The sequence below is a fragment of the Sciurus carolinensis genome, chromosome 3 (assembly GCF_902686445.1).
Source record: "Sciurus carolinensis chromosome 3, mSciCar1.2, whole genome shotgun sequence".
Lineage (NCBI taxonomy): Eukaryota > Metazoa > Chordata > Mammalia > Rodentia > Sciuridae > Sciurus > Sciurus carolinensis.
The window spans coordinates 112,199,213-112,213,151 of record NC_062215.1 but is presented as its reverse complement, the minus strand read 5'-3'; the positions used below and the strand labels follow the sequence as shown (position 1 = coordinate 112,213,151).

At 33.3% G+C, this 13,939-nt stretch overlaps 1 protein-coding gene across 4 annotated transcripts in view; it reads right to left on the bottom strand.

Annotated features, from left to right (window-relative positions):
• Slc4a10 (solute carrier family 4 member 10) overlaps window positions 1-13,487 on the bottom strand; it is a 132,507-nt gene extending 119,020 nt beyond the window's left edge. For 3 of the 4 annotated variants that reach the window (XM_047543946.1, XM_047543948.1, XM_047543947.1), the window contains exons 1-2: window positions 13,344-13,487; window positions 477-615 (exon numbers count right to left, since the gene is read on the bottom strand). The gene's annotated coding sequence lies outside the window, so the exon portion shown is untranslated. The remainder of the gene's footprint in view (window positions 1-476; window positions 616-13,343) is intronic. The other variant, XM_047543949.1, reaches the window with a different exon arrangement.
• Window positions 13,488-13,939: the final 452 nt, after the last annotated feature.

Here is a 13,939-nt window from a genome sequence, read left to right as displayed (position 1 = left end):
TCTGTTTAAATGTATTCATATCTTATAAACACATTACAAAATATTTTTATCCTCACCAAATAGGACACGAAATCCAGGACTATACCTAAAGCCTCTTATCATGTTTGCTCTTTAAAAAAAAAACCCACACTCAAATTATCATGTAATATCACCAATTGGGGTTCAGGCCAACAGCTGAAAAGACAGAAATAAATTACTTTTAGGTTTCTATTGTTTTGTTGATGACACACAAATTATGCTACTGTTTATCTTTAAGACTGCAGCTGTTGCTGGCTTTGCATCACTGTTTACTATAATTACTGCCTTCAGATTTCATTCTGACCTATATCCCATTATAGGATATGCCCAGGCCAGATGAGCAAGTTCAGAAATCAGCAGTAATCACTGATGTTTGCAAAATTATTGCAGTGGGAAATTCTTTTTTTTATAACATAGAAGTTCTTTAATATGTCTTCAACCTTCAACTAAATCCTCACCTGGCCGTTTCTCGCCACTCAGCTTCCTCACCTTCACGCCAGCAAATCTCATCCAGTTCTGTGAAAAGGTCATGAGGAATGTGTTCCTCATCATCATCTTCAGTTCCAAGAATAAACTGTACCCGCTGTGATGGGGTGTCTATGAAAAAATAGAAACACAAATTGCATGTGCAATGAATCTTATGTCCAGAATATATAAAGAATTCTCAAAACTCAACGGTTAAAAATAATTAAGATGGGCAATATATTTCAGCAGACACTTTGCCAGAGAAGAAATATGAATTGCAAATAAACACATGAAAATTGCAATGACATGTCATCAGTTTAATGATGCAAAATTATCAAAAATGATGTTTTTGATTATTGTTGTTTAGGTGCATTTTTTTAGTGCTGGGATTGAACCCAAGAACTCACAAATACTAGGCAAGTGCTCTACCACTGAGCTATACACCCAGCCCTTTTAATGTTGCTGTTGTCTTTAATCTTTATTAAAGGAAAAAATAAACTTGCTCATTGATTTCAAAGTCTTGTTCTGGAACAAGTAGGTTACAACAATTGCAACAATCTTATCTACTTGAGAAACAACTGGAAGTTCAGAGAAAATACAGTCAATATGAAAAGTAACTTTGGTCTAATAGACTGAATTTAACATAGACTATTTTTAAATGCATGGTAAAATAATGATTAAAAATGTTTTGATATTCGAGATACATTATATAAGAAATAGTATTAGTTAGCTATACTACCAAAGAAAACAATATTCAAGTCAGATATGGATATTGAATATGGAGAAAAATCCTTCCTAACTCAGTATAATTGCCTCATTTTTCTTTGTTGTTGTTTTGTTTTTGTTCTTATACATTCATGGTAGCAGAAATTTTCAGAGCATTTAGCACACATATGCCAATATTTAAATGCATATTTTCTATAAACAAATATAGAAAATAAGCAAAATATTCTCAATATACTTTTATAACATGGAAAAACATTTCCTTATTATAATTAAAGTAGAATTAATTTAGTGAAAATAATATTTTAAACAACAGTAGAATGATTTATAAGAATCAGATAGTGAGATTCAAGAGGTTCCATAACAATTTTTCTATCTTATTAGTCAATGGAGTCCTGGGACCTGGGCAATTGTTAAATGGTAAAATGCAAAGAAATTTCAGTTAAAAAAAAAAAAAAGTAAGACTGACTTCTGATTAGATGTTTTAAGTAAAGTGTCTTTTTTAAAAAATCACATACTTAGCCTGGTTTTATTTTGATCAGTCAGTGGGTCAGTTCACTAACTGTATATACTAAGTATCTATTAGTTCATTTAAGTGTAGAACTACTGTTCTTAAACTCCTTATAATCTGGTTTGGATGCAAAATGAATACATCATCACAGATAAATATTAGACAAAATAATTAAGCACTAACTTGTTTGGTGCTTGGTACTATAAGAATAAGAGGAACAAAACACATGAAGTCGAGGGAGTTTCACAAGGAGAGGTCTGAACTAAGCCAAGAGACATCAACATTAGCAATGCAATTTTTTTTACTATAAGGTAAATTAAAAATCCAAGAAAACTAATACAAAAGTCAATGGTTTAGTTTTAAGCAGTGGATTTAAGAATAGGGTAATGCAAGAAAACATCTCAGATGCTGAAGTTCAAGATGAAATCTCAAGTCTGAAATCAGTTGCATACTCTAAACAGGGATATACAATTATAAACAAAGATCAGATATTTCATAATTAGTAGTTCAGTGGGAATTGGATTGACCCAACTAGAAGCAATCAATAGTGGGAGTTCAGGAAAGAAAATTGGAATTTAATTATGTAAGAAAATTACAAAGATTGGTACATAAGGATGAAATTAAAAAAAAAAATAGATCTCTTTCATGAGATAACTTTTTAAGAGAGAAAGCTAAGGTGAATCTTGTATACTCTTTACAAAGAACTAACCAAAGTCCAATAACTAGGTTTACTACACTAGGTTGTATCAAGTAATCAGACGAATGATTTCATCACAGGAAAAGTATAGTACAATAGAATATCTCAATAAAGAGAAACTGGCTGCATGATAGGAACATAGTTACTAGAAAGAGGCAAGGAAACAATAACACTAGAGAGTGGAGGCATCAAGTCAGGGTGAAGCTAGGAGTGGGACTCCTGCAATAGTGAACAGGACTGACTATTGTTGTTGGGCTCTTTATAATTCTACCATCCAGGATTGGTCTCCTGGAAGGAGAGAGAGCTGAATTTCAATGGGGGAAATTGTGAATGCACAAACACTTTTCAAACTTTTAAATGATTATGTAAATATTATTGATGCTTGATACTGATGGCAGTGGTAATGGCTGGTTATAATGATGGTACAGATTTAACTGCCCACAATAGGGAGATTTAGAATTGAAGAAGGGTGAATAGGGAAATAATGGTGCCATTAGTAAAAGACAGTAGTCAGAATGAGGAACCAGTACTGTAGCTGAAGTGCTCAAAAGACAACTTTTGGATATGGTGAATTGGAGATGACTATGGCAAGAACTTGAGAAGAATGTCATGGGGAAGTTGGAGAGTGGAAACTGGATTCTGGAAGAGAGGACAGAGTCAGAAATGTAGGCATAAGTAAAGTTAAGTAGAGTAAGCATAAGACTACAATGGATGATGACTGAAAAACTGAAATATATAGATGAAGAATATTCAACAATGGGGAGGTAGGTTTAGCATTTGCAAGGAGGAAGAATCAGATGAGGAATGCACAGATAGGTAACAGATCAGTATTAAAGAAATATTTAATGAACATGTCCCTTTCATCAAGTAATGTTCTAAGCAGGAAATAAGTAAGGACAGATGTGAAAAGAAAAAAAAATTTCTGCCCTCATGGAACTTTTATCTCATGAGGAAAACAGTATGTCAGGAAACAAAGAAGAAGATGATTTTGAAAAGCATAAGAAGTCAATAATGTCAGATGCTACAGAGTGGTCATCAATGAGAATGGAATAAGAGCAAGAGGATTTGTCTGGCTTAATTTTAAACAACACTAGAATTTCAAATAACATGTATTACTTTTATAACCATAAATAAGTTAGCTATTTCCATTTGGAATATAGACTATTTTCAACACATGGTTAGTTATAAAAACCAAACTTAAATAATTACACTATTTGAGAAAAGCCAGTAGTAGAATCATAATTGGAAATAAACAAATTCCTTAGCAAACTTTCATCTTTGCATTATCTGCTATGTTATGCATACTGCTTTAATTACTCACATACTAATTAACCAGGGTCTTCAATGGATTGTTCCCAATAACCAGTGGAAATACTTTGTTTTCTGCAGGCCTGTCCAAAAGTTCTCTATTTTAGGCCCTTTCAATGCAACAGTTAACAATTATGTTGACAAACTTTTCATGTCACTATAACAAGAATAATGACAGAAGTGACTTGGGGAATTTCCATTTCATATGAGGTCTTATTGTTATGAAATACATAATCCTGATGTACTCCAACACTCAGCTTAAGGAAACAGGTTCTCTACATGTTTACCCTTATGTGTTTCTGGATCACAGAGGCTTTCCTTCCTCTCTTTTTGATACTTGAGATAAATTGATATTCAGATCATCTATCTTATGAAATCAAGAAATGATGGCAAATTTGGTAGTTCTGTTTCAAATCCATGTCTCCAGTCTCCTTGAAGCTCAATATTTTCCATTTTTAGTTGAACTTTAAAATTTTGTTCATGTTATTTGAATGTCATACACAATCTGTTCATTTGAATTCTATATTGTAATTCATTTATATAATTGAAATAGCCTACTTTTATTGATGCTAATTAGTAAATTATTGCAGAGTATTAGATTGACAAAAAGACTTTCACCTGAAGTACCAAGAACCAATAGATATTTCTTTCCAAGAGGATTAAGACTACATGCATCATTTACAAATTGTGTTCCTGAAAACCTAGTTATGTGACTCTTAACTCTTCACCCACAGTTAAGACAAATAGGAAACAGTGGACATATTTTCAAATAGATTTCTGAATAGAGAGATCTGAGATGTGAGTCCCAGTCTTACTCCATTAAAAAGTGAGGACAATAGGGGTGTCTGCCTCTTCCTCAAGCTAATTGAGTGGAGCTCCCCAGGGAACCAAAGGAGTTTTAATTCTCCAGTTAGTTACAGGGACACTGTCTAATTGTCTCCCTAGCTCTTGAGATTGCTGCTTTGAAGAACATAGTATCTGTGGCCACATGTGGGCCACACATAAAAGAGAAAAATGAATGAATAAATATGGGAATGTGGGCCATCTTAGATTCAATTAAGAGGCTGCAACAGAAATGAGAAAACTTAAACAGAGAGAATCTACCACTCCAATTGAATGTCTAGGGTAAAGAGAAATATACAATAAAGCAGAAGAGAGTGCCAGTGAGAGACTCTCTAGGAGAGAATGAGCAAACTCAAATTCTTGCAAAGCCTGGAGAGTGTGACATCACTTGCAATAGTGCTGATGCAGTAAGAACCTTCCAGTCTCATACCCCACTAATTCCACCTGTTTCCTATGCACCAAATCTGGAAGGATGAGAAATAGAGTTGGGAAGATGGTAGAGTCTCTGGAGTAAAGGAGAAGACATCCAAGGCAGGGAAATTTTAAAGCAATTTCATCTCTTCCTTCAACTACAGGCATCCCACCTACACCAGAAGAAGGTAGAGAAAAGTCTTTGATCATTCAAGTTCAAAGTTTCACTACTAACATGAGGCTAGAGTTTCTAATTATTGATGAGAGGACTTGAATCACCTAAGAGTGACTAGAAAAGTTAGGAAACCCACTGTGGTTTCATTCAGGAACACAGAGCAATTCAAACCTCTGAACACATACAAAGGGGCATTGCTAAACAGAAACAGAGCTGCTTTATGATCAGATCTCACAAGGAGTGTTCGCTTTATGTGAGATTTATGAGTCTTACATGATCACAGATCTTTTATATACATAAACGGGTACTTCACTTTTAGATTATATTTCATTTAAATAGTAATTGAGTATGATGAGATTATAAAAACAGGAAAATGATAAAACAGATTTTTGAAGTATGTTTATTTCTTCTATGAGTGAGATGTTTATATACACCATCTCTTGTTTGTGTCAAAATAACCTTGTCAAAAGGGCACTGATATTGATTAATGTCAGATACAAAAAATAGAGAAACTTTAAAAATTGGACATCTCAGCTTTTAAATGTGAATTTTTCCCTCCAGCATGAAGCACTCCATCTTACATATGATTATATATATTCAATAGGTAATAAAATTTGGAAAAGAAACATTTGTAGAACACTTGTAAGACCTAGTATTATTACCAAATATTTATGCAATTTGTCAAAATAAATTTTACAGCAAAGGGAACAATAATTAAGTCAACAACTAAGTCCCATGATTTACTACCAATTCAAAGGAAAATGACAATTTACTGGATGGAGCATGAATTTTTTTTTTAAATAAGACTGACAAAGTCCCCAAAATATCAGATGTACTTAAAGATCAGTGGTGTATCATATACATTTCCAATCCAGTTTATCTAGGGAAAAAAAAACACCTGGTTCTATCTTATTCTAACTGTATACTATGTGGGTGATAGTTACCTAATGTTTTCTCAACCTGATTTCATCAGTCAAATAAATTTTCTCTAATTAGCCTGTTATCTCTGTGTCTAGCTGTTGTAGGGGAAAAAAAAAAAAGGACTTTAAATAGACAAAGGAGGTACTTGGGCTATGAAATTAATCAAGGTATGTATGTGCATGTATAAATATATCACAATAAATACCATTAATTTGTATAATTGTAATGCACCAATAAAATGCATAAATAAAAATGCAAAATAAAATTGAAATATTTGAGTTATACTAGGAAATCAATTTAGTCCCTGTGTTGGACTTACCCAGTGCAGGAAGAGATAGCATTCTGTGTTTCATGTCACAGTTGTTCTGATTCTCCAATAACTTGTCAGAGGCCATCTCTCATAGCAGCCATGCCTCGACACTGGTATTATATTCCTCATGTCTCTGAAACACTTTTTCTCATCACTAAATCCAGAGATTTATTTCAGTTTACTCTGCTTCAATATATTGGATCTCCATGAATTCAACCCTGAAAACTCAGTTGCTATGTACACAATCCTTAAACATGACCCATATTCTCACAATTGTGAGACTTATTAGTGTTTCCTCTTATAAAGCATGAACATTACTCATTACACACCTTTAAAATACTAGTCATAAATAAACTTGAGGAAATAACACCCTCACAGTTATGAATAAAGTGGACCTGAAAATGTGAGACAGGGTGTCAAGTATTCAAAAGGCTTTTCTAAGACACAATGATAATAGCAATGGTATAGGAAATGTTAATTTATTAAAGTAGGATAATCTATTCAATGACAGGAGCTATTTTTCTTGGGTTCAAAATAACATATGGCTCCATGTCTCTGGCTTTTCATTCTTTAAAATAGAAATAAATTTTCAGTATTAGAATATGTTCATAAAAATCTTTTCATGATCATCCTGCTAACATATTTTTAACATCTTAAAGAGGAATTCAGATTATATATGTCTCAGTATAGTAAATATTCAAGATGTGTTATTCAATGCCTATTTTTTCATGTCTACTGAAACTAGACACTTCAAAATCATATGATCCATCATCTAAATTGCAGTACTATCAAATCAGAAAAATTCTATAAGTTAAAATAAATATTTCTGCTATACTGCTAAGTATTTTATTTATTTTTGTTAAGGTCACTGAAGTCATTGAGCACTTTAATACAATTGCAACCAAGAATATGGTAGACCAAAATAAGAGTATGTGGCTATATTTACTAAAACATACAGTGGAAGTAAAAATGACAACATAGAGAAGTTTGCCTAGAGAAGAAGGGTCTCAGTCCCTTAGCAGTCTTTTCTAGAATCTACAGATACATCAAAAGACAGCATTAAGAGGATGAAAACAGTAGCCACAATTGTAAGAAGATATTTTGAATAAAAACCAACAAAGGACACATATCCATGATATGTAAAGTACTTCTATAACTCAATAAGAAAAAATCCAATTAAAATAATGCACAGCTTTGATAGGAAACAGATATTCAAATGGCAACACTGCTTAACTTTATTGGTAGTCAAGAAGCATAAATTAGAATGATAAGGTATTACTATATACCTTGCCTGAATGGCTAACAAAAAGAATGAAATCACCAAATGTTAGTTAGGATGTAAAACAACAAAATCTCTAAGGCCTTGCTAATGGGAGTGCAAAAATGGACCTGATTATTGAATATTATTTATCACTCTCTACTAATACACATGCTTGATGTTTCAGGCAATAAATAATTTCATTCCTAAGTATGAGAGTGCATATGTGTACTAAAAGACAAATATAAAATGTTATAGTAACTTTATGCATAATGGCTCCTAATTTTATATGCTCCAAATCTTCCCCAATAGTAGAATGCATGGTATATGGAAGCATGGTATATGAATGAAAATTAATAGACTAAAGTTATATCCAAAAGCATTGGTGAATTCCACAAACAGAACATTGAGATACAATGCTTCCTGAATGATTTCATTTACATAAAGTTCAAAAAAGAAACAATCCGTGAAAAGAACAGGCCAAGGATCCTTTTGAGGAGGAAGGATAGTACTGACTACAACTGAGCAGAAACAGGGGCTCAGAAGTACTAGCCCAAGTGGTAGTTACACTTCTGACTCAAAATTCAGTGAGTTCTATATTTGTTTCCATATTTTAACCTTTGTGAATATTGGTCTTACACTGTACAATAAAATGAATTTTAAAAATCACTTTGATATTCTTATATATCACCCAGTTGGGAGTTAAAATAGGATAGAAAAACACTGACTATCAAAACAGCTCATCGAAGTCATGTTTTCTGCATTTGCTTCATTTCTCCTGAATTATGTGCACAGTTTACTATCTTAAGCCCGGAAAAATTCTATGTCTAATTCCTGGGTTGTGCTAATTTATACAGTACATTTGTGTACCATATTTTAAACAACTATTTAATACTCTAGTGTTTTGGTTTTTTAGACTTAATTCTACTGCTTATAGATTAGTTAATAGCAAGTGACATAATCCTATCATCTTTCCTGCTATATTCTTTGCTGGGAAGCTGAAGGGAAAAAAATCAATGTAAATAGTTCTGAATTTCATTCATCTTTCATATTATCATTGACTTCAAGTTCATGCTTCCTATTGATCATTTTTAAACAGCTAATTTGTGTTCCCAGTTAAAAACATAATTTCAAATTATTCAAGTTGAATAAAGGATGACATTAAAAATAAAAAGATGCAAAATTTTAGCATTTTATAAAATAGGGAATTTACTGAAATAGAAAGAATTAATCATTTTCAAATTCTTATATGCAAATTATTGTATTTATTATAGTATCAAAAGTAAGCAGAACTTATTTGTGAGTATCAAATTTTTTGTATAATCAAAATATCACCACCACCACTACAATACAACCCCAAAATCTGGGTCTATCCTTGAACTCACCCAAGAATTGCATCCTAACTATTGGAGCTGGTGGACTGGACCTATCATTTCATGTCTATGACATAAGCATAATCTCCTTAGGCTTTAGAAAAGTCTTTTCTTTTACCTGAATGCAGGACTAACAAAACCAGATTCCTTATAACACTATATTGCATGATTGAGTCCCATAATAAAACAGGATTCCGCTGATATTGCCATATATTGGAAAAGATGAAACTTTAAAAGTGTCAAAATTTAAACATTTCTCCAAAGACTTTTTGTTAAATTGGTGTCTGCTCCAGAAATTTGGGCCCAAATTATTCCATGTCTTGAAAAATGCATATTCCAATTTACAGTATAAAACCTCCAAGTTCCCAGCACAGGAACTAAATGCTCCCTTGAATTCTTTTCTTTTATCTCTTTGGAAGTTAAATTCTGAAGAATTTTGAGGCACCTGCAGTAATATCTTCAAAAGACTTTCTTTGGAATCATTCCAAATAAAATAAATATTCCTTAAGTGGCTAGAAGTTTTCTTTGAAGTCTTCAGCATAGAAATTTCATATATCCCCACTATGCAGAATACCAAATCCCAAATCAAAGTGGAGGGTGTCAAGAACACAGTTTCAGTCTCAGTCTGTGACTAAATATTTAATTATCAAGGCAACAGAACTGACTGTGAAGTAGGGAAAAGGGTAGATGATCACTCCCAAAGAACTAAAACCAGTGAACTGTAGGAATTTCTGCTGCTTAGGACCATCAGGATCCTAAACAGTTGTCCCTGTTAAGAGAGATCTTAGGTCTAAACATCAACAAAGATCTTCAGATTGTCAGGGGAGGAAGGAGGTAAGTGGCATCCAAAAATAGTGACTGACACATGAGAGAGAAAATCTGGACCACCTGAGTTATTTCCAAGTTTCACAAAACAAAGACTCAAAAACTTCTTAGGGTAAATGGTTCTTGATCTCAGCTTAATATTAAATCATGTGTAAGTATTTTTTTTTTTTTTTACAGTTTTCTTTATGGAAACAGCCAGAATTAAATTAAAATCTTCAAAGGTAGGGTCCAGCATCAATCTGGTTCCTTTTAAAGCTCCTCATATTTTAAGGTGCAACATGGTTTGACAAGCAATGTTTTAAAGCATTGCTTATCAAATCTTAACATGCATATAAGGCACCTGAGAGCATTGCTAATATACAAATTCATATTCAACAAGTTTGGGGTAGGACTTGAGATTCTAACAAACTTAAATGATGCCAATATGTCTGGTTAGACCACAATTGAATAGCAAAGGCTTTAGAAGATTCTCAGCCTTAGTACCAAAGTAAATCACCTGATGTAATTTGCTTTTTTTTAAATATACATATGGTCTCACACACAGAGATTTGGATTATCATGTGGCTTGGTCATCAATGTTTTTAGAAACCCCAAGTACAGTCAGTGTTGAGAACCACTGTTCTAGGGGAAAAAAAATGACATGGATGTGTCCACCCATGTAATAAAAGGAAAGTAAGTCAGAGCCAGAGGAAATAAGCAAAAGATAATAAACACAATTTATTTTGTTTATTAAATGATTCTGAGGTTATATGAATGTTTACTCAAATACTAGAAGATGATAACTCATCATTAAATCTTAGTCTAAAAGGACTAAGCCATTTCCACAGTTCCTAAGAGGAAGTCTTATTAAACTATAAATAGATGGAGATTAAGAAATATCTACCCAACAGTCTCTTTCTTATACTCTCAAATATCACTTCATCAGACAGAAAACATCAGAATATATGAGATACAGTTCACTCTCTACTCTCTGTCCGCTGAATCAGAGACAACCACCTTTCTGTCATGCTGGGAGGGAATACCCAGAGTACCTTCCAGAGTACCTTGTGCGCTCTGTCACCAGCTACCATTCTACCCCTGGCAGGAGTACATGGGAGTTGGAGAGGTGTAATGCCTATCACTATACAAGTGAAGGAGATACGGAGCATACTGGTAGCAACATTTCCAAGGAAACTAAGACATCGTTGCATAGATATGGCTTGGATACACCTTGCAAGTTTAAAAATGAGCAATAAGAAAAAAACTTAGGTGTCTGTAAAAATACTACAAATCAATGGAGAATAAAAACAATCTTGACAGATCAAAGGAAGATCATAGCTCTGAAAATTGCCTACTTCACTATAAGAGGATATATCTAGAAATAGCTGAGGAGTCTCAGTAGACTATAAAAACAGAGACTCTATCAAGAGAAAAATAAAAAGTGATTAGGAAAGGACAGGAGGAAGTGTAAAGAAAGAAGTTCAAGGAAACTAAAATCAACAGCAAAATTAAACCTATCCTAAAAGTAATAAAATGCAGAATTGATGCCACAAATAATCAAACGGTACCATATGAAAGTAACTTTCAACTACTGAAGAATGGGACAAAAAGCAGACATTGGAAATCCAACATGCAAATGACTAATAGTCAAAATGAAGAGAGCAAAGCAAATGGAATAGAATCAGAATAAGAAAATTTTTCCTAAGTGGAAAAATATCAAAGTATGCAGATTGGGAAGACCTTTTTAGTATATCTACTATTAGATCTATGTCTGCAAGTTTTCTTAATTAAAGACCCACAGAAAAAATGTCTATAAGCATTCAGGCTTAAAAGACATGAACCTAAAAGATGAAAAAAAAGGCAACAATTACAGAATTTTCTACAACACTCAGTAAAAATAAATATTGAATAAAGGAGTATCTGTAGAGTTTTTAAAAGTGAAAGTATTACCCCAGATTTTTATGCAGTTAATTTATTTCAGGTCTGAATGACTAAAGGGAGAATGTGGGTTAAGGAAAGTTGAGAAACTATTTAAAACAGGAGAGATTCCTGTTTAAGATGTTCTGAGGACTGGGAATGTAGCTGAGTGGTAAAGTGCTTGCCTCATATGCACAATGCCCTAGGTTCAACTCCAGTACTGCAAAAAACAAAGCAGAAAGGCAGATGGGAAAGGGAAGTCAGTTAGATTACAAATTGTATACATTCCAGAAAGTATGAGAAAAAATTAGAAATATTCTTTAGTTTATTAGGAGAAATGAGGTTGGTTGCAGATGTGGACATATAGGTCTGCATGTTTAATGGAAGGGAAGTTAAGTGAGTTCTTTTGGATGACAGGTTTTCTAAGGTAGAAGGCAAGATAATCTTCTAAACGATGGTAAAAATAGGGGATGCTGAAAAATGGTGAAGAAGTTTGAAAAATAATTATTTCAAACACCAAAAAAATGCAATAAAATTGAAAGGAGGTGTAAGATTCCCTTGAGTCAAGAATATATAATGGTTACTTATCTTCCCTGATGAATGAGTATTTTCACCATGCTCTGTTACTTAAGGAGGCAGGAAGGAAGCAGGGACATGGGAACTTCAACATAAGTATGGTTTTTAATAGGGAGTAAAGATATGAATAAAACTAAAACAGAGGATCTAAGGTACTTAGAATAATGGCATAACTGTCACTAAAATTATAAGCTCTGAAACTGGGGTAGTATAAGGAAAGAATAATAATTTGTGGATAGAAAAAAGTTTGGAGGTCAAGTCATTGGGCAAGAAAGCAAGAAGTAGAGAAACTATGGTCAGTGGCTGAGGTACATTAATGACTTCAGAGATGGAGTACTTACAGGTGGGTTGGTGAGCCTAGTGCAGTGGCAGAGAAGGTAAGAAGGTCACAGGAGTTGGGAAGGTCAAGGAACTGACAGCCTGACTCTTAGTTATATCATATATATATGGGTTCTCATGGCACTCAGTAATTATTGAAAACTACAAAAAAGACATACTTTGGTATTCTACATGTACTTTCAAAGGATAAACACTCAAAATATTCAGGTCCCAAGAGTAAATATGGGTAGTCTCACCGATAGTATGAGTGGGAACTTAAAGATATTTTCTTCTGGATTTTTAAACTACTTAGAGCAATGACAACTCTTTATATAAGTTATCCAAGGTTAAATACAAATAGAATTGGGGACATGGCTCATTGGTAGAGTACTTACGTAGCTGGGAAAGGCCCTGGGTTCAATGCCCAAACACCATAAATAAAAAAATAAATAAGAAGAAAGAAAGAATATGTATGACTAAGCTTTACTACTTTATTTCATTATCTATATCCTAAAACTAATTCAATTTTCAATTTCACAAAACATATAAATAAGTGAAAAACAAAGGTCAAGCTTGCACCCTTTTCTGTCTGCCCAAAAATCTTTAAAATAGTATAAACGATTTTGTGTGTATGAGATATTACTGCTAATTATGGATTGCAGAGCACATATATTATTACAATCACAAATTCAATAAAAACAAGAACTCCGCTTACCAAAAGAAGGTGACTCCCGTCCATCCTCTAACCCTGAATCTCTCTCTCGATCTCTTTTTCTGTGTTTGTGACCACGATGCCGATGACGACGGTGGCTTTTCCTTCCTCCCAGGGGCACATGAACTCCAATAACAGTGTTCTATGACCTTTATTAGGAAACAAAGGCACACATTGAACTTTATATTCTTCCAGAGCACAAAAGGTGATGATTTATATGCTAATTGAATCCAATTCAATTCAATCCAACAAATCACTGTTGTGTTTGTGACATGTAAGTGGTGGGCTTTGGCTGTATTTTAGCATTACATTTAAATAAGAATACCACAGGTCTATCACAAATATCTACAATACTCATTATTTGGTTGTATATCTTAAACTAGCATTAATTTATTAACTAGTTTATTAATTCCTCTGCCTACTACTGATACTTTCATACTCTTTTTCATTAGAAAAAATTCTGTTCTACCATCTCTCTACACTCAACTGTTATCACATCAATTCTCTTTCTTTCAGTGTATAAAAAAAATCTCTATCTCTTATTAAAAAAAAAAAAAAAAAAGATTCCACCCATTCTCCTACTAAGCCAAATCCTACAG